The 24449-nt window shown below is 48.5% G+C and overlaps 1 pseudogene; it reads left to right on the top strand.

Moving 5' to 3' along the window:
- The window catches only part of LOC121282427, a 47617-nt pseudogene that overhangs the window by 19420 nt on the left and 3748 nt on the right, over positions 1 to 24449 (top strand).

Raw genomic sequence — 24449 nt, 5'->3', positions numbered from 1 at the left:
GACTGTGTCCAGCGTGGGTGATAGACTACGTCCAGTAAAGGAGGAAGATGGTGCCCAATAATGTTGAGAGACAGTCTCCAGTAGAGATGACAGGTTGTGTCCACAATTGGTGAGAGTCTGTTTCCAGTACAGGTGAGAGACTGTGTCAATATAGGGGAGGGGCTGTAAACAGTAGAGAAGAGAGGCTGTGTCCAGTGCAGGAGGGAGACTGTGACCAGTACAGGTGAGAGACTGTGGCCAGAAGCAGGTGAGAGACTATGCACAGTACAGGCGAAAGACTGTGTCCAGTACAGGTGACAGAATATGTCCAGTACAAGTGAGAGGCTTCTTCTGGTACACTTGAGAGACTGTGTCAATGACAGATGAAAGGTTGTGTCCAGTACAGGTGAGAGACTGTCCTGTGCAGGTGAGAGACCATGTGTAGTAGGAGTGAGAAACTCTGCCCAAAGAGATGGAATTGTGTCCACACTAGTTGAGAGACTGTGTCCATTACAGATGAGAGACTGTGTCCAATACAGGTGAGAGAAAGTGCCCAGCAGAGGTTCAGGACTGTGCTCAGTACAGGTGAGAGACTGTGTCCAATACAGGTGAGAGACTGTATTCAGTATTGGACAGAGACTGTGTCCAGTACAGATGAGAGCCTTATACAAGTGCAGGTGAGAGGTTTTGTCAACAATAGGGGAGAGACTTTGTCAGTAGAGATGAGAGACTGTGTATAGTAAAGGTGTGAGACACTGCCCACAACAGGTGTGAGAATCTGTCCACAACAGGTGTGAGAATCTGTCCACAAAAGCGGACAGACAGTGTCCAGTACAGAGGCGAGACTGTGTCCACAACAGCGAAGAGACTTTGTCCTGTACAGGGTAGAGACTGTGTCCTGTACAGGTGAGAGACTGTCTCCAGTACAGGTTAGCGACTGTGTCCAATACAGGTGAGAGACTGTGTCCAATACAGGTGAGAGACTGTGTCCAATACAGGTGAGAGACTGTGTTCAGTACCGGACAGGTGCTGTGTCCAGTACAGATGAGAGCCTTTTACCAGTGTAGTTGAGTGTTGGCGTCAACAATAAGGGAGAGTCTTTGTCCAGTAGAGATGAGAGACTGTGTATAGTACAGGTGAGAGATACTGCCCACAACAGGTGGGAGAACCTGTCTACAACAGGGGAGAGAATCTGTCCACAAGAGCGGACAGACTGTGTCCAGTACAGGGGAGAGACTGTGTCCTGTACAGGGAAGAGACTGTGTCCATTACAGGGGAGCGACAGTGTCAACGAAATTTGACAGACTATGTCCAGTGCAGATGACAGACTGTCCAGTACATGTGACAGAATATATCCAATACACTTCAGAGACTGTACCTAGTACTGGTGGGAGTCCAGTAGAGGTGAGAGACTGTCAACCACAGTTGAGAAAATGTGTCCCATACAGGTGAGGGAAGGGGCTGTATCCAGTAGAGAAGAGAGACTGTGTCCAGTGCAGGAGGGAGACTGTGACCAGTACAGGTGAGATACAGTGTTTAGTCCATTTGAGAGATTTTGCCCTTCGGAGGAGTGAGACATTGTCAACAACAGTTGAGCGATGGTATCCAGTACAAGGGAGATACTTTGTGCAGTGTAGGTGTGAGACTCATTCCAGTACAGGTGACAGACTCTGTCCAGTACAGGTGAGAGACTCTGTCCAGAAGACCTAGGAGACTGTGTCCAGTACAGGTGAGAGGCACTGCCCACATCAGGTGACAGAATCTGTCAACAAGAGTGGACAGACTGCACCCAGTACAGGTGAGAGACTGTGTAGAGTATAGGTGAAAGACAGTGTCCAGTACAGGTGAGAGACTGTGTCAAGCACAGGTGAGAGACTGTGTCCATTACAGGGGAGAGCCAGTGTCAATGAAATTTGACAGACCATGTCCAGTGCAGATGACAGACTATCCAGTACACGTGACAGATTATGTCCAATGCACTTTAGGGACTGTGCCTGGTACAAGTGGGAGACTGAGTCCAGTAGAGGTGAGAGACTGACAACCACAGTTGAGAGAATGTATCCCATACAGGTGTGAGACTGTGTCCAGTACAGGTGAGAGACTGTCCAGTACAGTTTAAAGACTGTGTCTAGAAGTGGTGAGTGACTGTGCCCAGTACTGGTGAGAAACTGTGCCCACAGCAGGTGAGAACCTGTGTCTAGATGCAGTGAAGTCTGTGTGCAGTACAGGGGAGAGACTGTGTTCATTACAGGGGAGAGACAGTGTCAATGAAAGGTGAGAGATTATATCCGGTGCAGGTGATAAATTGTGTCTAGTACATGTGACAGGATATGTCCAGTTCAGGCGGAAGACTGAGTCCAGTACAGGTGAGAGACTGAGAGAATGTGCCCAGTAGAGGTGAGAGAATTCTTTCCACAACAGGTGAGAGATGGTGTCCAGTACAGGAAATAAACTGAGTCCATTACAAGGGAGAGACAGTGTCAATGAAAGTTGAGAGACTACATCAATTGCACCATTCAGATTGTGTCCACTACAAGTGATAGGATATGTCCAGTACAGGTCAGAGACTGTGTCCAATACAGGTGGGAGACTGAGTCCAGTAGAGATGACTTACAATATCCAGTCCAGATATAGACTGTGTCCAGGAGAGGTGAGAGACTGTGTCCAGTACAGTTGAGAGACTGTGTTTAGAACAGGTGAGGAACTGTGCCCTGTACAGAAGAGAGACTTGCCCAGTACAGGAGAGGGACCGTGTCCTGTACAGAAGAGAGACTTGTCCAGTACAGGAGAGGGACTGTGTCCCCTACAGGTGAGAGACTCTGTCTGGTAGAGCTGAGAGGCTGTGTCCTGTTCAGGTGAGAGACTCTGTCCAGTACAGTTGAGAGACGGTGTTTAGAACAGGTGAGGAACTGTGCCCTGTACAGAAGAGAGACTTGCCCAGTACAGGAGAGGGACTGTGTCCTGTACAGAAGAGAGACTTGTCCAGTACAGGAGAGGGACTGTGTCCATTACAGGTGAGAGACTCTGTCTGGTAGAGCTGAGAGGCTGTGTCCTGTACAGGTGAGAGACTCTGTCCAGTACAGTTGAGAGACTATAACCAGTGTGGGTGAGGGACTGTGTCCAGCGTGGATGATAGACTGCATCCAGTACAGGAGGAATATGGTGCCCAATAATGGTGAGAGACAGTGTCCAGTAGAGATGAGAGGTTGTGTCCATAATTGGTGAGAGTCTGTTTCCAGTACAGGTGAGAGACTGTGTCAATACAGGGGAGGGACTGCATCCAGTAGAGAAGAGAGACAGTGTCCAGTGCAGGAGGGAGACTGTGACCAGTACATGTGAGAGAATGTGGCCAGAAGCAGGTGAGAGACTGTGCACAGTCCAGGAGATAGACTGTGTTCAGTACAGGTGACAGAATATGTCCAGTACAGGTGAGAGGCTTTTTTCTGGTACATTTGAGAGACTGTGTCAATGACAGATGAAAGGTTGTGACCAATAGAGCTGTGAGACTGTATCCAGTACAGGTGAGAGACTGTGTCCAGTAGGACTGAGATACTGTCCCCAAAGAGACGAGAGATTGTGTCCACATCAGGTGAAAGACTGTGTCCTGTACAGGTGAGAGACTGTGTCCAGTACAGGTGAGAGACTGTGTCCAGTACAGGTGAGAGACCGTGTCCGGTAGGAGCGAGAAACTTTGCCCAAAGAGACGAGAGATTGAGTCCACACCAGGTGAGAGACTGTGTCCTGTACAGATGAATGACTGTGTCCAATTCAGATGAGAGAAAGTGTACACTAGAGATTATGGACTGTGCTAAGTACAGGTGAGAGACTGTGTCCAATGCCGGTGAGAGATTGCATCCAATACATGTGAGAGACGGCGTCCAATACAGGTGAGAGACGGTGTTCAGTATCGGACATAGACTGTGTCCAGTAGAGATGAAAGACTTACACCAGTGTAGGTGAGAGGTTGTGTCAACAATAGGGGAAAGACATTGTCCAGTAGAGATGAGAGACTGTGTATAGTACAGGTGAGAGACACTGCCCACAACAGGTGAGAGACTCTGTCCACAACAGGTAAGAGAATCTGTCCACAACAGGTGTGAGAATCTGTCCATAAGAGCAGACAGACAGTGTCCAGTATAGGCGAGAGACTGTGTCCAGTACGAGGAAGAGACTGTGTTCATTATAGGGGAGAGACAGTGTCAATGAAATTTGACAGGCTATGTCCAGTGCAGATGACAGACTGTCCAGTACACATGACAGAATATGTGCAATACACATCAGAGACTGTACGTGGTACAGGTGGGAGACTGAGTGCTTTAGAGGTGAGAGACTGTCAACCACAGTTGAGAGAATATGTCCCATACAGGTGAGAGACATTGTGCTGTAAAGGTGAGGGATTGTGTCCAGCAGAGTTGAAAGACTGTTTCTAATATAAGTGACGGACTGTGTCCATCACAGGTAAGAGACTGTTTCCAGTACAGGCAAGAGAATGTGCCCACAATAGGTGAAAAACTGTGACAATGATAGGTGAGAGACTGTGTCCAGTACAGGTGAGAGACTGTGTAAGTACAGGTAGGAGTATGTGTAAATGAAACATTTGAGACTGTGTCTGGTAGAGCTGGGGGACGCTGCCCCGAACAGCTGAGAGTCTGTGTTCATGACAGGTAAGGATTATGTCCTCTACAGTTTAGAGACCTAATCCAGTACAGATGAGAGACTGTATCCAGTACAGTTGAAAGACTGTGTCTAGTGCAGGAGAGAGTCTCTGTCCAGTACAGAAGAGAGGCTGCATCCAGTACAGTTGAGAGACTGCGTTTAGTCCAGTTGAGAGACTGTGCACTGCAGAGGAGTGAGACTGTCCATAACAGTTGAGAGATGGTGTCCAGTACAAGGGAGATACTTTGTCCAGCGTAGGTGAGAGACACAGTCCAGTGCAGGTGATGGACTCTGTCCAGTACAGGTGAGAGACTCTGTCCAGAAGACATAGGAGACTGTGTCCAATACAGGTGTGAGGCATTGCCCACAACAGGTGACAGAATCTGTCGACAAGAGTGGACAGACTGTGCCCAGTACAGGGGAGAGTCTGTGTCGAGTACAGGTAAAAGACTGTGTCCAGTACAGGTGAGAGACTGTGTCCAGTACAGGTGAGACACTGTGTTCCGTAGGAGAGAGAAACTGACCCCAAAGAGACGGGAGATTGTGTCCACACCATGTGAGAGTGTATGTCCAATACCGGTGAAAGAATGTGTCCGGTACAGGTAAGAGACTGTGTCCAGTAGGAGTGAGAAAATGTGCCCAAAGAGACAAGAGATTGTGTCCACTCCAGGTGAGAGACTGTGCCTTTACAGATGAGAAACTGCATCCAATACAGGTGAGAGACTGCTTCCAATAAAGCTGAGAGACTGCGTCCAATACAGGTGAGAGTATGTGTTCAGTATCAGACAGAGACGGTGTCCAGTACAGGGGCGAGAATGTGTCCCAGTACAGCGAAGAGACTTTCTTCTGTACAGGGAAGAGACTGTGTCCTGAACAGGTGGGAGACTGTCTCCAGTACAGGTGAGAGACTGCGTCCAATACAGGTGAGGGACTGCGTCCAATACAGATGAGAGACTGTGTTCAGTACTGGACAGAGATTGTGTCCAGAACAAATGAGAGCCTTATACCAGTGTAGGTGAGAGGTTGTGTCAACAATAGGGGAGAGATATTGTCCAGTAGAGATGAGAGACTGTGTATAGTACAGGTGAGAGACAATGCCCACAACAGGAGGGAGAATCTGTCCACCACAGGTGAGAGAATCTGCCCACAACAAGTGTGAGATTCTGTCCACAAGAGCAGACAGCCTGTGTCCAGTACAGGGGAGAAACTGTGTCCAATACAGGTGAGGGACTGTGTTCAGTACCAGACAGAGACTGTGTCCAGTACAAATGAGAGCCTTATACCAGTGTAGGTGAGAGGTTGTGTCAACAATAGGGGAGAGATATTGTCCAGTAGAGATGAGAGACTGTGTATAGTACAGGTGAGAGACAATGCCCACAACAGGAGGGAGAATCTGTCCACCACAGGTGAGAGAATCTGCCCACAACAAGTGTGAGATTCTGTCCACAAGAGCAGACAGCCTGTGTCCAGTACAGGGGAGAGACTGTGTCCAGTACAGGGAAGAGACTGTGACCTGTACAGGGAAGAGACTGTGTCCTGTACAGGGAAAAGACTGTGACCATTACAGGAGAGACAGTGTCAATGAAATTTAACAGACCATGTCAGTGCAGATGACAGACTGTCCAGTACACGTGACAGAATATGTCCAATACAGGTCAGAGACTGTACCTGGTACAGGTGGGAGACTGAGTCCAGTAGAGATAAGAGACTTTCAACCACAGTTGGGAGAATGTGTCCCATACAGGTGAGAGACTGTGTCCAGTACAGGTGAGAGACTATGTTCAGTAGACATGGGAGACAGCGTCCAGGACAAGAGAGACTGTCCAGTACAGTTTAAAGACTGTGTCTAGAAGTGGTGAGTGACAGTGCCCAGTACTGGTGAGAAAATATGTCCACAGCAGGTGTGAACCTGTGTCTAGATGCAGTGAAGACTGTGTCCACTACAGGGGAGAGACTGTGTTGATTACAGGAGAGAGACAGTGTCAATGAAAGATGGGAGATTATATCCAGTACTGCTGACAGGTCGTGTCTAGTACATGTGACAGTCTATGCCCAGTCCAGGTGGAAGACAGAGTCCAGTACAGGTAAGAGACTGAGAGAATATGTCCAGGAGAGGTGAGCGACCATTTTCCACAACAGGTGAGAGATGGTTCCAGTACAGGCAATAAACTGAGTCCATTACAGGGGAGAGACAGTGTCAATTAAAGTTTAGACAACATCAATTGCACATTTCAGATTTTGTCCCTACAAGTGACAAGATATGTCCAGTACAGGTCAGAGACCGTGTCGAATATAGATGGTAGACCAAGTCAAGTAGAGGTGACTTACAATATCCAGTCCAGATGTAGATTGTGTCCAGCAGAGGTGAGAGACTGTGTCCAGTACAGTAGAGAGACTGTGTGTAGCACAGTTGAGGAACTGCGTCCTGTACAGAAGAGAGACTTGCCCAATAAAGGAGAGGGACTGTTTCCTGTACAGAAGAGAGACTTGTCCAGTACAGGAGAGGGACTGTGTCCATTACAGGTGAGAGACTCTGTCTGGTAGGGCTGAGAGGCTGTGTCCAGAACAGGTGAGAGACTCTGTCCAGTACAGGTGAGGGACTATAACCAGTGTGGGTGTGGGCCTGTGTCTAGCGTGGGTGATAGACTGCGTTCAGTACAGAAGAAAGATGGTGCCCAATAATGGTGAGAGACAGTGTCCAGTAGAGATGACAGGTTGTGTCCACAATTGGTGAGAGACTGTTTCCAGTACAGGTGAGAGAATGTGTCCATAATGGGGAGGGGCTGTATCCAGTAGAGAAGAGAGACTGTGTCCAGTGCAGGAGGGAGACTGTGACCAGTACATGTGAGAGACTGTGGCCAGAAGCAGGTGAGAGACTGTGTCCAGTGCAGGAGGGAGACTGTGACCAGTACAGCTGAGAGGCTGCATCCAGTACGGTTGAGAGACTGTGCCCTGCAGAGGAATGAGAAATTGTCCACAACAGTTGAGAGATTGTGTCCAGTACAAGGGAGATATTTTGTCGAGTGTAGGTGTGAGACTCTGTCCAGTATAGGTGAGAGACTCTGTCCAGAAGACATAGGAGACTGTGTCCAGTACAGGAGAGAGGCACTACCCACAACAGGTGACAGAATCTGTCAACAAGAGTGGACAGACTGTGCCCTGTACAGGGGAGAGACTGTCCAGTATAGGTGAAAGACTGTGTCCAGTACAGGTGAGGAATTGTGTCCTGCAGAGGTGAGAGACTGTTTCCAATGTAAGTGAGGGGCTGTGTCCATTACAGGTGAGAGACTGTGTCCAGTACAGGCGAGAGAATGTGTCCAGTACAGGTGAGAGACTGTGACAATGATAGGTGAGAGACTGTGTCCAGTACAGGTGAGAGACTGTGTCTGGTACAGGTGGGAGTCTGTGTAAATGTAACATATGAGACTGTGTCCGGTAGAGTTGGGGGACGCTGCCCAGAACAGGTAAGGACTATGTCTTCTACAGTTTAGAGACTTTATCCAGTACAGATGAGAGTCTGTAACCAATACAGTTGAAAGACTGTGTCCAGTGCAGGTGAGAGACTCTGTCCAGTACAGCTGGGAGACTGTGTTTAGTCCAGTTGAGAGACTGTGCCCTGCAGTGGAGTGAGACTGTGTGCACAAGAATTGAGAGATGGTGTCCAGTACAAGGGAGATACTTTGTCCAGCGTAGGTGAGAGACTCGGTCCAGTGCAGGTGATGGACTCTATCCAGTACAGGTCAGAGACTCTGTCCAGAAGACATAGGAGACTGTGCCAAGTATAGGTGAGAGGCATTGCTCAGAACAGATGACAGAATCTGTCGACAAGAGTGGACAGACTGTGCCCAGTACAGAGGACAGATGGTGTCCAGTATCGGTGAAAGACTGTGTCCAGTACAGGTGAGAGACTGTGTCCAGCACAGGTGAGGGATTGGTTCCAGTAGGAATGAGAAACTATGCCAAAAGAGATGAGAAACTGTGTCCAGCACAGGTGAGAGACTGTGTCCGGTAGGAGTGAGAAACTGTCCCCAAAGAGACGAGAAATTGGGTCGACACCAGGTGAGAGACTGTTTCCTGTACAGGTGAGAGGCTGTGTCCAGTGGAGGTGACAGACTATGTCCAGTAGGAGTGAGAAACTGTGCCCAAAGAGAAGAGAGATTGTGTCCACTACAGATGAGAGACTGTGTCCAATACAGATGAGAGAAAGTGCCCAGTAGAGGTTAGTGAGTGTGCTCAGTACAGGTGAGAGACTGTGTCCAATATAGATGAGAGACTGCATCCAATACAGGTGAAAGACTGCTTCCAATACAGGTGAGAGACTGTGTTCAGTATCGGACAGAGACTATGTCCAGTACAGGTGAGAGATTGAGAGAATGTGCCCAGTAGAGGTGAGAGACTTTTTTCCACAACAGGTGAGAGATGGTGTCCAGTACAGGCAATAAACTGAGTCCATTACAGGGGAGAGACAGTGTCAATGAAAGTTGAGAGACTACATCAATTGCAGATTTCAGGTTGTGTCCTCTACAAGTGACAGGATATGTCCAGTACAGGTCAGATACCATGTCCAATACAGGTGGGAGACTGAATCCAGTAGAGGTGACTTACAATATCCAGTCCAGATGTAGACTGTGTCCAGTAGATGTGAGAGACTGTGTCCAGTATAGTTGAGAGACTGTGTTTAGCACTGGTGAGGAACTGTGTCCTGTACAGAAGAGAGACTTGTCCAGTACAGGAGTGGGATTGTGTCCATGATAGGTGAGAGACTTTGTCCAGTAGAGATGAGAGGCTATTTCCAGTACAGGTGAGAGACTCTGTCCAGTACGGCAAGAAACTATGTCCAGTGTAGGTGAGGGACTGTGTCCAGCGTAGCTGATAGACTGCGTCCAGTACAGGAGGAAGATGGTGCCCAATAATGATGTGAGACAGTGTCCAGTAGAGATGAGAGGTTGTGTCCACAATACGTGAGAGACCATGGCAAGGACGGGTAAGAGGCTGTGTCAATACAGGGGAGGGGCTGTATCCAGTAGAGAAGAGAGACTGTGTCCAGTGCAGGAGGTAGACTGTGACTAGTACACGTGAAAGACTGCGGCCAGAAGCAGGTGAGAGACTGTGCACAGTCCAGGTAATAGACTGTGTCCAGTACAGGTGACAGAATATGTCTAGTACAGGTGAGAGGCTTTTTCTGTTACATTTGAGAGACTGTGTCAATGACAGATGAAAGGTTGCATGGAGTACAGGTGAGAGACTGTGTCCAGTACAGGTGAGAGACTGTGTCCAGTAGGAATGAGAAACTGTGCCCAAAGAGACGAAATATTGTGTCCACGCCAGGTAAGAGACTGTGTCCTGTACAGATGAGAGACATTGTCCAATACAGATGAGAGAAAGAGCCCTCTAGATGTTAGGGACTGTGCTCAGTACAGGTGAAAGGCTGTGTCCAGTACAGGTCACAGACTGTGTCCAGTAGGAGTGAGATACTGTCCCCAAAGAGATGAGAGATTGTGTCCACACCAGGTGAGAGACTGTGTCCTGTACAGATGAGAGACTGTGTCCAATACAGATGAGAGAATGTGCCCACTAGAGTATAGGGACTGTGCTCAGGACAGGTGAGTGACTGCAGCCAATGCAGGTGAGAGACTGCATCCAATACAGGTGAGAGACTGCGGCCAATACAGATGGGAGACAGTGTTCAGTATTGGACAGAGACTGAGTCCAGTACAGATGAGAGCCTTATACCAGAGTACTTGAGAGCTGGCGTCAACAATAGGGGAGAGACATTGTCCAGTAGAGATGAGAGACAGTGTATGGTACAGGTGAGAGACACTGCCCTCAACAGGTGGGAGAATCTGTCCACAACAGGTGAGAGAATCTGTCCACAACAGGTGAGAGAATCTGTCCACAACAGGCGTGAGAATCTGTCCACAAGAGAGGACAGATTGTGTCCAGTACAGGGGATAGACTATCTCCGGTACAGTGAAAACACTGTGTCCTGTACAGGGAAAAGACTGTGTCCATTACAGGGGAGAGACAGGGTCAATGAAATTTGACAGACTCTGTCCAGTGCAGATGACAGAATGTCCAGTACACTTGACAGAATATGTCCAATCCACGTTAGAGACTGTACCTGGTACAGATGGGAGACTGAGTCCAGTAGAGTTGAGAGAATGCCAACCACAGTTGAGAGAATGTATCCCATACAGGTGTGAGACTGTGTCCAGTACAGTTGAGAGACTATTTCCAGTAGACATTGGAGACTGTGTCCAGGACAATAGAGACTGTCCAGTACAGTTTAAAGACCGTATCTAGAATTGGTGAGTGACTGTGCCCAGTACTGGTGAGAAACTGTGTCCACATCAGGTGAGAACCTGTGTCTAGATGCAGTGAAGACTGTGTCCAATACAGGGGAGAGACTGTGTTCATTACAGGGGAGAGACAGTGTCAATGAAAGGTGAGAGATTATATCCAATGCAGGTGATAGATTGTGTCTAGTACATGTGACAGGATATGTCCAGTCCAGGTGGAAGACTGAGTCCAGTACAGGTGAGAGACGGAGAGACTGTGCCCAACAGAGGTGAGAGATCTTTTTCCACAACAGGTGAGAGATGGTATCCAGTACAGGCGATAAACTGAGTCCAGTACAGGGGAGAGACAGTGTCAATGAAAGTTGAGAGACTACATCAAATGCAGATTTCAGATTGTGTCCACTACAAATGCCAGGATATGTCCAGTATGGTCAGATATCATGTCCAATACAGGTGGGAGACTGAATCCAGTAGAGGTGACTTACAATATCCAGTCCAGATGTAGACTGTGTCCAGTAGATGTGAGAGTCTGTGTCCAGTATAGTTGAGAGACTGTGTTTAGCACAGGTGAGGAACTGTGTCCTGTACAGAAGAGTGACTTGTCCAGTACAGGAGTGGGACTGTGTCCATGACAGGTGAGAGTCTTTGTCCAGTAAAGATGAGAGGCTATTTCCAGTACAGGTGAGAGACTCTGTCCAGTACAGGTGAGAAACTATGTCCCATGTAGGTGAGGGACTGTGTCCAGCGTAGGTGAGGGACTGTGTCCAGCGTAGGTGAGGGACTGTGTCCAGCGTAGGTGAGGGACTGTGTCCAGCGTAGGTGAGGGACTGTGTCCAGCGTAGGTGAGGGACTGCGTTCAGTTCAGGAGGAAGATGGTGCCCAATAATGATGTGAGACAGTGTCCAGTAGAGATGAGAGGATGTGTCCACAATACGTGAGAGACCACGGCAAGGACGGGTAAGAGGCTGTGTCAATACAGGGGAGGGGCTCTATCCAGTAGAGAAGAGAGACTGTGTCCAGTGCAGGAGGGAGACTATGACTAGTACACGTGAAAGACTGTGGCCAGAAGCAGGTGAAAGACTATGCACAGTCCAGGCGATAGACTGTGTCCAGTTCAGGTGACAGAATATCTCCAGTACAGGTGAGAGGCTTTTTCTGTTACATTTGAGAGACTGCGTCAATGACAGATGAAAGGTTGCACCCAGTACAGGTGAGAGACTGTGTCCAGTACAGGTGCGAGACTGTGGCCAGTACAGATGAGAGTCTGGTCCAGTAGGAGTGAGAAACTGTGCCCAAAGAGACGAGAGATTGTGTCCACGCCAGATAAGAGACTGTGTCCTGTACAGATGAGAGACATTGTCCAATACAGATGAGAGAAAGAGCCCTCTAGAGGTTAGGGACTGTGCTCAGTACAGCCGAGAGACTGTGTCCAGTATAGGTGAGAGACTGTGTCCAGTAGGCCTGAGATACTGTTCCCAAAGAGACGAGAGATTGTGTCCACACCAGGTGAGAGACTGTGTCCCATACATGTGAGAGACTGTGTCCAGTACTGGTGAGAGACTGCATCTATTACAGGTGAGAGACTGTGTCCAGTACAGATGAGAGCCTTATACCAGTGTAGGTGAGAGGTTGTGTCAACAATAGGGGAAAGACATTGTCCAGTAGAGGAGAGGGACTGTCTCCTGTACAGAAGAGAGACTTGTCCAGTACAGGAGTGCGACTGTGTCCATGACAGGTGAGAGACTCTGTCCAGTAGAGCTGAGAGGCTGTGTCCTGTACAGGTGAGAGACTCTGTCCAGTACAGGTGAGAGACTATAACCAGTGTGGTTGAGGGACTGTGTCCACTGTGGGTGATAGACTGCATCCAGTACAGGAGGAAGATGGTGCCCAATAATGGTGAGGGACTGTGTCCAGTAGAGATGAGAGGTTGTGTCCACAATGGGTGAGAGACTGTTTCCAAAACAGGTGTGAGACTTTGTCAATACATGAGAGGGGCTGTATCCAGTAGAGAAGAGAGACTGTGTCCAGTGCAGGAGGGAGACTGTGACTAGTACATGTGAGAGACTGTGGCCAGAAGCAGGTGAGAGACTGTGCACAGTCCAGGCGATAGACTATGTCCAGTACAGGTGACAGAATATGTCTAGTACAGGTGAGAGGCTTTTTCTGGTACATTTGAGAGACTGTATCAATGACAGATGAAAGATTGCATCCAGTACAGGTGAGAGACTGTGTCCAGTACAGGGGAGAGACTGTGTCCAGTACAGGGGAGAGACTGTGTCCAGTACTAGTGAGAGACTGTGTCCAGTAGGAGTGAGATACTGCCCCAAAGAGATGAGAGATTGTGTCCACACCAGCTGAGAGAATGTGTCCTGTACAGGTGAGAGACTGTGTCCAGTACAGGTGAGAGACCGTGTCCGGTAGGAGTGAGAAACTGTGCCCAAAGAGACAAGAGATTGTGTCCACCCCAGGTGAGAGACTGTATCCTGTAGAGATGAGAGACTGTGTCCAATACAGATGAGAGAAAGAGCCCTCTAGAGGTTAGGGACTGTGCTCAGTACAGGTGAGAGACTGCAGCCAATACAGGTGAGAGACTGCGTTCAATGCAGGTGAAAGACTGTGTTCAGTATGGGACAGAGACTGAGTTCAGTACAGATGAGAGCCTTATATCAGTGCAGTTGAGACCCAACATCAACAATAGGGGAGAGACATTGTCCAGTAGAGTTGAGAGACTGTGTATGGTACAGGTGAGAGACACTTCCCTCAACAGGTGGGAGAATCTGTCCACAACAGGTGAGGGTATCTGTCCACAACAGGTTTGAGAATCTGTCCACAAGAGAGGACAGATTGTGTCCAGTACAGGGGATAGACTGTCTCCGGTACACTAAAAACACTGTGTCCTGTACAGGGAAGAGACTGTGTCCTGTACAGGGAAAAGACTGTGTCCATTAGAGGGGAGAGACAGTGCAAATGAAATTTGACAGACTACGTCCAGGGCAGATGACAGAACGTCCAGTACACGTTACAGACTGTGCCTGGTACAGATGGGAGACTGAGTCCAGTAGAGGTGAAAGACTGTCAACCACAGTTGAGAGAATGTATCCCATACAGGTGTCTCAGTACAGGTGAGAGACTATGTCCAGTAGACATGGGAGACTGTGTCCAGGACAAGAGAGACTGTCCAGTACACTTTAAAGAATGTGTCCAGAACTGGTGAGTGACTGTGCCCAGTACTGGTGAGAACCTGTGTCTACATCAGGTGAGAACCTGTGTCTAGATGCAGTGAAGACTGTGTCCGTTACAGGGGAGAGACTGTGTTCATTACAGGGGAGAGACAGTGTCAATGAAAGGTGAGAAATTATATCCAATGCAGGTGATAGATTGTGTCTAGTACATGTGACAGGATATGTCCAGTCCAGGTGGAAGACTGAGTCCAGTACAGGTGAGAGACTGAGAGAATGTGCCCAATAGAGGTGAGAGACTTTTTTCCACAACAGGTGAGAGATGGTGTCCAGTACAGTGGATAAACTGAGTCCATTACAGGGGAGAGACAGTGTCAATGAAAGTTGAGAGACTACATCAATTGCACATTTCAGATTGTGTCCACTACAAGTGACAGGATATGTCCAGTACAGGTCAGATACCATGTCCAATACGGGTGGGAGACTGAATCCAGTAGAGGTGACTTACAATATCCAGCCCAGATGTAGATGTGTCCAGTAGATGTGAGAGACTGTGTCCAGTATAGTTGAGAGACTGTGTTTAGCACAGGTGAGGAACTGTGTCCTGTACATAAGAGAGACTTGCCCAGTACAGGAGAGGGACCGTGTCCTGTGCTGAAGAGAGACTTGTCCAGTACATGACAGGTGAGAGAATCTGTCCAGTAGAGATGAGAGGCTATTTCCAGTACAGGTGAGAGACTCTGTCCAGTACAGGCGAGAGACTATGTGCAGTGTAGGTGAGGGACTGTATCCAGCGTAGGTGATAGACTGCATCCAGTACAGGAGGAAGATGGTGTCCAATAATGATGTGAGACAGTGTCCAGTAGAGATGAGAGGTTGTGTCCACAATAGGCGAGAGACTGTGGAAAGGACGGGTGAGAGGCTGTGTCAATACAGGAGAGGGGCTCTATCCAGTAGAGAAGAGAGACTGTATCCAGTGCAGGAGGGAGACTGTGACTAGTACACGTGAAAGATGGTGTCCAGAAGCAGGTGAGAAACTGTGCACCGTCCAGTCGATAGACTGTGCTCAATACAGGTGACGGAATATGTCCAGTACAGGTGAGAGGCTTTTTCTGGTACACTTGAGAGACTGTGTCAATGGCAGATGAAAGGTTGCATCCAGTACAGGTGAGAGACTGTGTCCGGTACAGGTGAGAGACTGTGTCCAGTACAGGTGAGAGACTGTGTCCAGTACAGGTGAGAGACTGTGTCCAGTACAGCTGAGAGACCGTGTCCGGTAGTAATGAGAAACTCTGCCCAAAGAGACGAGAGATTTTGTCCACACAAGGTGAGAGACTGTGTCCTGTACAGATGTGAGACTGTGTCCAATACAGATGAGAGAAATTGCTCACTAGAGGTTAGGGACTGTGCTCAGTACAGGTGAGAGACTGCGGCCAATGCAGGTGAGAGACTGCATCCAGTACAGGTGAGAGACTGCGTCCAGTACAGGTGAGAGACTGCGTCCAGTACAGGTGAGAGACTGTGTCCAGTACAGGTGAGAGACTGTGTCCAGTACAGGTGAGAGACTGTGTCCAGTAGGAGTGAGATACTGTCCCCAAAGAGACGAGAGATTGTGTCCACACCAGCTGAGAGAATATGTCCTGTACAGGTGAGAGAATGTGTCCAGTACAGGTGAGAGACCGTGTCCGGTAGGAGTGAGAACCTGTGCCCAAAGAGGGGAGCGATTGTGTCCACACCAGGTGAGAGAATGTGTCCTGTACAGGTGAGAGACTGTGTCCAGTACAGGTGAGAGACCATGTCTGGTAGGAGTGAGAAACTGTGCCCAAAGAGAGGAGAGATTGTGTCCACATCAGGTAAGAGATGTGTCCTGTACAGATGAGAGGCATTGTCCAATACAGATGAGAGAAAGAGCCCTCTAGAGCTTAGGGACTGTGCTCAGTACAGGTGAGAGACTGTGTCCAGTACAGGTGAGAGACTGTGTCCAGTACAGGTGAGAGACTGCGTCCAGTACAGGTGAGAGACTGCGTCCAGTACAGGTGAGAGACTGCGTCCAGTACAGGTGAGAGACTGCGTCCAATACAGGTGAGAGACTGCGTCCAATACAGGTGAGAGACTGCGTCCAATACAGGTGAGAGACTGCGTCCAATACAGGTGAGAGACTGTGTCCAATACAGGTGAGAGACTGTCTTCAGTATTGGACAGAGACTGTGTCCAGTACAGATGAGAGCCTTATACCAGTGTAGGTGAGAGGTTGTGTCAACAATAGGGGAGACACATTGTCCAGTAGAGATGAGAGACTGTGTATAGTAAAGGTGAGAGACACTACCCACAACAGGTGAGAGAATCTGTCCACAACAGGTGAGAGAATCTGTCCACAACAGGTGAGAGAATCTGTCCACAACAGGTGTGAGTATCTGTCCACAAGAGCGGACAGACTGTATCCAGTACAGAGACGAGACTGTGTCCAGTACAGGGAAGAGACTTTGTCCTGTACAGCGAAGAGACTGTGTCCTGTACAAGTGAGAGACTGTCTCCAGTACAGGTGAGAGACTGCGTCCAATACAGGTGAGAGACTATGTCCAATACAGATGAGAGACTGTGTTCAGTATCGGACAGAGACTGTGTCCAGTACAGGTGAGAGCCTTATACCAGTGTAGTTGAGAGCTGACGTCAACAATAGGGGAAAGACATTGTCCAGTAGAGATGAGAGACTATGAATAGTACAGGTGAGAGACACGGCCCTCAACAGGTGGGAGAATCTGTCCACAACAGGTGAGAGAATGTGTCCACAACAGGTGTGAGAATCTGTCCACAAGAGCGGACAGACTGTGTCCAGTACAAGGGATAGACTGTCTCCGGTACAGTGAAGACACTGAGTCCTGTACAGGGAAGAGATTGTGTCCTGTACAGGGAAGAGAATGTGTCAATAAAATTTGACAGACTATGCCCAGTGCAGATGACAGATTGTCCAGTACACGTGACAGAATATGTCCAATACAGGTTAGAGACTGTACCTGATACAGATGGGAGACTGAGACCAGTAGAGGTGAGAGACTGTCAACCACAGTTGAGAGAATTTATCCCATACAGGTGTGAGACTGTGTCCAGTACAGGTTCGAGACTACGTCCAGTAGACATGGGAGACTGTGTCCAGGACTAGAAAGACTGTCCAGTACAGTTTAAAGACTGTGTCTAGAAGTGGTGAGTGACTGTGCCCAGTACAGGTGAGAAACTGCGTCCACATCGGGTGAGAACCTGTGTCTAGATGCAGTGAAGACTCTGTCCAGTACAGGGGAGAGACTGTGTTCATTACATGGGAAAGACATTGTCAATGAAAGGTGAGAGATTATATCAAGTGCAGGTGATAGATTGTGTCTAGTACATGTGACTGGAAATGTCCAGTCACGGTAGAAGACAGAGTCCAGTACAGGTGAGAGACTGAGAAAATGTGCCCAGTAGAGGTGAGAGACTTTTTTCCACAACAAGTGAGAGATGGTGTCCAGTACAGGCAATAAACTGAGTCCATTACAAAGGAGAGACATTGTCAATGAAAGTTGAGAGACTACATCAATTGCACGTTTCAAATTGTGTCCACTACAAGTGACAGGATATGTCCAGTACAGATCAGATACCAAGACCAATACAGGTGGGAGACTGAATCAGTAGAGGTGACTTACAATATCCAGTCCAGATGTAGACTGTGTCCAGTAGATGTGAGAGACTGTGTTTAGCACAGGTGAGGAACTGTGTCCTGTACAGAAGAGAGACTTGCCCAGTACAGGAGAGGGACCGTGTCCTGTGTGGAAGAGAGACTTGTCCAGTACAGGAGTGGGACTGTGTCCATGACAGGTGAGAGACTCTGTCCAGTAGAGCTGAGAGGCTAATTCCAGTACAGGTGAGAGACTCTGTCCAGTACAGGTGAGAACCTATGTCCAGTGTAGGTGATAGACTGCGTCCAGTACAGGAGGAAGATGGTGTCCAATAATGATGTGAGACAGTGTCCAGTAGAGATGAGAGGTTGTGTCCACAATAGGTCAGAGACTGTGGCAAGGACGGGTGAGAGGCTGTGTCCAGTACAGGTGAGAGACTGTGTTAATACAGGGGAGGGGCTGTATCCAATAGAGAAGAGAGACTGTGTCTAGTGCAGGAGTGAGGCTGTTTCCATTACAGGTTAGAGAATGTGTCCAGTACAGTCGAGAGAATGTGTGCAGTAGAGATGAGAGAATTTTCCACAACAGGTGAGAGATGGTTTCCAGCATAGGCAATAAACTGTTGCCATTACAGGGGAGAGATAGTGTCAATGCAAGTTGAGAGACTACATCAATTGCACGTTTCAGATTGTGTCCACTACAAGTGACAGGATGTCTAGTACAGATCAGATACCAAGTCCAATACAGGTGGGAGCCTGAATCCATAGAGGTGACTTACAATATCCAGTCCAGACGTAGACTGTGTCCAGCAGATGTGAGATAGTGTCCGGTAAAGCTGAGAGACTGTTTAGCACAAGTGAGGGACCGTGTCCTGTACAGAAGAGAGACTTGTCCAGTACAGGAGCGGAACTGTGTCCATGACAGGTGAGAGACTCTGTCCAGTAGAGCTGAGAGGCTGTGTCCAGTACAGGTGAGAGACTCTGTCCAGTACAGGTGATAGACTATTTCCAGTGTACTTGAAGGACTGTGTCCAGCGTAGGTGATAGACTGCGTCCAGTACAGGAGGAAGATATTGCCCAATAATGGTGAGAGACAGTGTCCAGTAGAGATGAGAGGTTGTATCCAATTAGGTGAGAGACTGTGGCAAGGATGGGTAAGAGACTGTGACCAGTATAGGTGAAAGACTGTGTCCAGTACAGGTGAGAGACTGTGTCCAACACAGGTGAGAGACTGTGTCAAGTAGGAGTGAGAAACTGTGCCCAAAGAGACGAGAGATTGAGTCCACACCAGGTGAGAGACTGTGTCCAGTACAGGTGAGAGGCTGTGTCCATTACAGGGGAGAGACAGTCTCAATGAAATTTGACAGACTCAGTCCAGTGCAGATGACTGACCGTCCAGTACGCGTGACCCAATATGTCCAAAACATGTTAGAGATTGTGCCTGGTACAGGTGGGAGACTGATTCCAGTAGAGGTGAGAGACTGTCAACCACAGTTCAGAGAATGTATCCCATACAGGTGTGAGACTGTGTCCAGTACAGGTGAGAGATTATGTCCAGTAGACATGGGAGACTGTGTCCAGGACAAGAAAGACTGTCCAGTACAGTTTAAAGACTGTGTCTAGAAGTGATGAGTGACTGTGTCCAGTACCGGTGAGAAACTGTGTCCACAGCAGGTGAGAACCTGTGTCTAGATGCAGTGAAGACTCTGTCCAGTACAGGGGACAGACTGTATTCATTACAGGGGAGAAACAGTGTCAATGAAAGGCGAGAGATTATATCCAGTGCAGGTGATAGATTGTATCTAGTACATGTGACAGTTTATATCCAGTCCAGGTGGAACACTGAGTCCAGTGCAGGTGAGAGACTGAGAGAATGTGCCCAGTAGAGGTGAGAGACTTTTTTCCACAACAAGTGAGAGATGGTGTCCAGTACAGGTGATAAACTGAGTCCATTACAGTGGGGAGACAGTGTCAATGAAAGTTGAGAGACTACATCAAATGCAGATTTCAGACTGTTTCCACTATAAGTGACAGGATATGTCCAATACGGGTCAGAGACCGTGTCCAATACAGGTGGTAGACTGAGTCCAGTAGAGATGACTTACAATATCCAGTCCTGATGTAGACTGTGTCCAGTACAGGTGACAGAATATGTCCAGTACAGGTGAGAGGCTTTTTCTGGTACACTTGAGAGACTGTGTCAATGACAGATGAAAGGTTGCATCCAGTACAGGTGAGAGACTGTGTCCAGTACAGGTGAGAGACTGTGTCCAGTACAGGTGAGAGACTATGTCCAGTACAGATGAGAGTCTGTGTCCAGTACAGATGAGAGTCTGTGTCCAGTAGGAGTGAGAAACTGTCCCCAAAGAGACGAGAGATTGTGTCCACACCGGTTGAGAGACTGTGTCCTGTACAGGTGAGAGACTGTGTCCAGTACAGGTGAGAGACCGTGTCCAGTACAGGTGAGAGACCGTGTCCAGTACAGGTGAGAGACCGTGTCCAGTACAGGTGAGAGACCGTGTCCAAAGAGATGAGAGATTGAGTCCACACCAGGTGAGAGGCTCTGTCCTGTATAGATGAGAGACTGTGTTCTAATACAGATGAGTGAAAGTGCCCACTAGAGGTTAGGGTCTGTGCTCAGTACAGGCGAGAGACTGCGTCCAATGCAGGTGAGAGACTGCCTCCAATACAGGTGAGAGATTGCGTCCAATACAGGTGAGAGACTGTGTTCAGTATCGGACAGAGACTGTGTCAAGTACAGATGAGAGCCTTATACCAGTGTAGCTGAGAGCTGGCATCAACAATAGGGGAGACACATTGTCCAGTAGAGATGAGAGACTGTGTGTAGTACGGGTGAGAGGCACTGCCCACAACAGGTGAGAGAATCTGTCCACAACAGGTGAGAGAATTTGTCCACAAGAGGTGTGAGAATCTGTCCACAAGAGCGGACAGACTGTGTCCAGTACAGGGGCGAGACTGTGTCCATTACAGGGAAGACACTGTGTCCTGTACAGGGAAGGGAATGTGTCCTGTACACGTGAAAGACTGTGTCCATTACAGGGGAGAGACAGTGTCACTGAAATTCAACAGATTATGTCCAGTGCAGATGTCAGAATGTCCAGCACACGTGAGAGAATATGTCCAATACACGTTCGAGACTGCACCTGGTACAGATGGGAGACTGAGTCCAGTAGAGGCGAGAGACTGTCAACCGCAGTTGAGAGAATGTATCCCATACAGGTGTGAGACTGTGTCCAGTACAGGTGAGAGACTATGTCCAGTAGACATGGGAGACTGTGTCCAGGACAAGAGAATCTGTCCAGTACATTTGAAAGACTGTGTCTAGAAGTGGTGAGTGACTGTGCCCAGTACTGGTGAGAAATTGTGTCCACAGCAGGTGAGAACCTGTGTCTAGATGCAGTGAGGACTGTGTCCAGTACAGGGGAGAGACTGTGTTGATTACAGGGGAGAGACAGTGTCAATGAAAGGTGAGAGATTATATCTAGTTCAGGTGATAGATTGTGTGTAGTACAGGCGACAGGTTATGTCCAGTCCAGGTGGAAGACTGAGTCCAGTACAGGTGAGAGACTGAGAGAATGTGCCCAGTAGAGGTGAGAGATTTTTTCCACAACAGGTAAGAGATGGTGTGCAGTACAGTCGATAAACTGAGTCCATTACAGGGGAGAGACAGCATCAATGAAAGTTGAGAGACTACATCAATTGCACATTTCAAATTGTTGCCACTACAAGTGACAGGATATGTCCAGTACAGGTCAATACAGATGGTAGACTGTGTCCAGTAGAGGTGACTTACAATATCCAGTCCAGTTGTAGACTGTGTCCAGTGGAGGTGAGAGACTGTGTCCAGTACATTTGAGAGACTGTGTTTAGCACAAGTGAGGAACTTTGTCCTGTACAGAAGAGAGACTTGTCCAGTACAGGAGAGGGACTGTGTCCATTACAGGTGAGAGACTCTGTCTGGTAGAACCGAGAGGCTGTGTCCAATACAGTTGATAGACTCTTTCCAGTACAGGTGAGAGACTGAGAAAATGTGCCCAGTAGAGGTGAGAGACTTTTTTCCACAACAGGTGAGAGATGGTGTCCAGTACAGGCAATAAACTGAGTCCATTACAGGGGAGAGACAGTGTCAATGAAAGTTGAGAGACTACATCAATTGCACATTTCAGATTGTGTCCGGTACAAGTAACAGGATATGTCCAGTACAGGTCAGATACCATGTCCAATACAGGTGGGAGATTGAATCCAGTAGAGGTGACTTACAATATCCAGTCCAGATGTAGACTGTGTCCAGTAGATGTGAGAGACTGTGTCCAGTGTAGTTGAGAGACTGTGTTTAGCACAGGTGAGGAACTGTGTCCTGTACAGAAGAGAGACTTGCCCAGTACAGGAGAGGGACCGTGTCCTGTGTGGAAGAGAGACTTGTCCGGTACAGGAGTGGGACTGTGTCCATGACAGGTGAGAGACTCTGTCCAGTAGAGCTGAGAGGCTATTTCCAGTACAGGTGAGAGACTCTGTGCAGTACAGGTGAGAAACTATGTCCAGCGTAGGTGATAGACTGCGTCCAGTACAGGAGGAAGATGGTGCCCAATAATGATGAGAGACAGTGTCCAGTAGAGATGAGAGGTTGTGTCCACAATACGTGAGAGACTGTGGCAAGGAAGAGTGAGGGGCTGTGTCCAGTATATGTGAGAGACTATGTCAATACAGGGGAGGGGCTGTATTCAGTAGAGAAGGGAGACGGTGTCCAGTGCAGGAGTGAGGCTGTGTCCATTACAGGTGAGAGATGTGTCCAGTACAGGCGAGAGAATATGTCCAGTAGAGGTGAGAGACTTTTTTCCACAACAGGTGAGAAATGGTGTCCAGTATAGGTGATAAACTGTGTCCATTACAGGGGAGAGATAGTGTCAAAGCAAGTTGAGAGACTACATCAATTGCATGTTTCAGATTGTGTCCACTACAAGTGACAGGATATGTCCAGTACAGATCAGATACAAAGTCCAATACAGGTGGGAGACTGAATCAGTAGAGGTGACTTACAATATCCAGTCCAGATGTAGACTGTGTCCAGTAGATGTGAGAGACTGTGTCCAGTATAGTTGAGAGACTGTATTTAGCACAGGTGAGGAACTGTATCCTGCACAGAAGAGAGTCTTGCCCAGTACAGGAGAGGGACCGTGTCCTGTACAGAAGAGAGACTTGTCCAGTACAGGAGCGGGACTGTGTCCATGACAGGTGAGAGACTCTGTCCAGTACAGGTGAGAGACTATGTCCAGTGTAGGTGAGGGACTGCGTCCAGTGTAGGTGAGGGACTGCGTCCAGTGTAGGTGAGGGACTGCGTCCAGTACAGGAGGAAGATATTGCCCAATAATAGTGAGAGACAGTGTCCAGTAGAGATGAGAGATTGTGTCCACAATAGGTGAAAGACTGTGGCAAGGACTGGTAAGAGGCTGTGTCCAGTACAGGTGAGAGACTGTGTCCAGTAGAGATGAGAGGTTGTGTCCACAATTCGTGAGAGACTGTTTCCAGTACAGGTGAGAGACTGTGTCAATACAGGGGAGGCGCTTATCCAGTAGAGAAGAGAGACTGTGTCCAGTGCAGGAGGGAGCCTGTGTCCATTACAGGTGAGAGACTGTCCAGTACAAGGCGAGAGAATGTGTCCACAACAGGTGAGAGACTGTGACAACAATAGGTGAGAGAATGTGCCCAGTACAGGTGAGAGTCTGTGTCCAGTACAGTTGGAGACTGTGTCCAGTAAAGGTGGGAAACTGTAAATGAAACGTGTGAGACTTTGTCCGGTAGAGTTGAGAGATGCTGCCCAGAACAGGTGAGAGTCTGATTGCATGACAGGTAAGGACTATGTCCTCTACAGTTTAGAGACTGTATCCAGTACAGATGAGAGACTATATCTAGTACAGTTGAAAGACTGTGTCCAGTGCAGGTGAGAGACTGTGTCCGGTATAGGAGAGGGCTATGTCCAGGACAGGAGAGGGCTGTGTCCAGTACAATGAGAGACTCTGTCCAGTACAGCTGATAGGCTGCGTCCAGTACAGTTGAGAGACTCTCTTTAGTCTAGTTGAGAGACTGTGCCCAGTACAGTTGAGAGACTGTGTTTAGCACAGGTGAGGAACCGTGTCCTGTACAGAAGAGAGACTTGCCCAGTGCAGAAGAGAGACTTGTCCAGTACAGGAAAGGGACTGTGTCCATTACAGGTGTGAGACTCTGTCCAGTAGAGCCGAGAGACTGTGTCCAGTACAGGTGAGAGACTATGTCCAGTGTAGGTGACAGACTCTGTCCAGTACAGAAGAGAGACTGCGAGACTGCGTCCAGTACAGGAGCGGGACTGTGTCCATTACAGGTGAGAGATGCTGTCCAGTAGAGCTGAGAGGCTGTGTCCAATATACATGACAGACTCTGTCCAATACACATGACAGACTCTGTCCAGTACACATGAGAGTCTCTGTCCAGCACACATGACAGACTCTGTCCAGTACACATGACAGACTTTGTCCAGTAGAGGTGAGAGACTGTGTAAACAGAACCTGTGAGACTGCATCCAGTACAGATGGGAGACTATGTCCATTACAGGTGGGAGACTATGTCCAGAACAGGTAAGGGACTGTGTCCAGTACAGGTGGGAGACCGCATCCAGTGTAGGTGGGAGTCCAT

The sequence above is a fragment of the Carcharodon carcharias genome, chromosome 9 (genome assembly GCF_017639515.1).
Source record: "Carcharodon carcharias isolate sCarCar2 chromosome 9, sCarCar2.pri, whole genome shotgun sequence".
Lineage (NCBI taxonomy): Eukaryota > Metazoa > Chordata > Chondrichthyes > Lamniformes > Lamnidae > Carcharodon > Carcharodon carcharias.
Note: the sequence above shows the minus strand (reverse complement) of the source record. Positions and strands in the feature narration are given on the sequence as shown.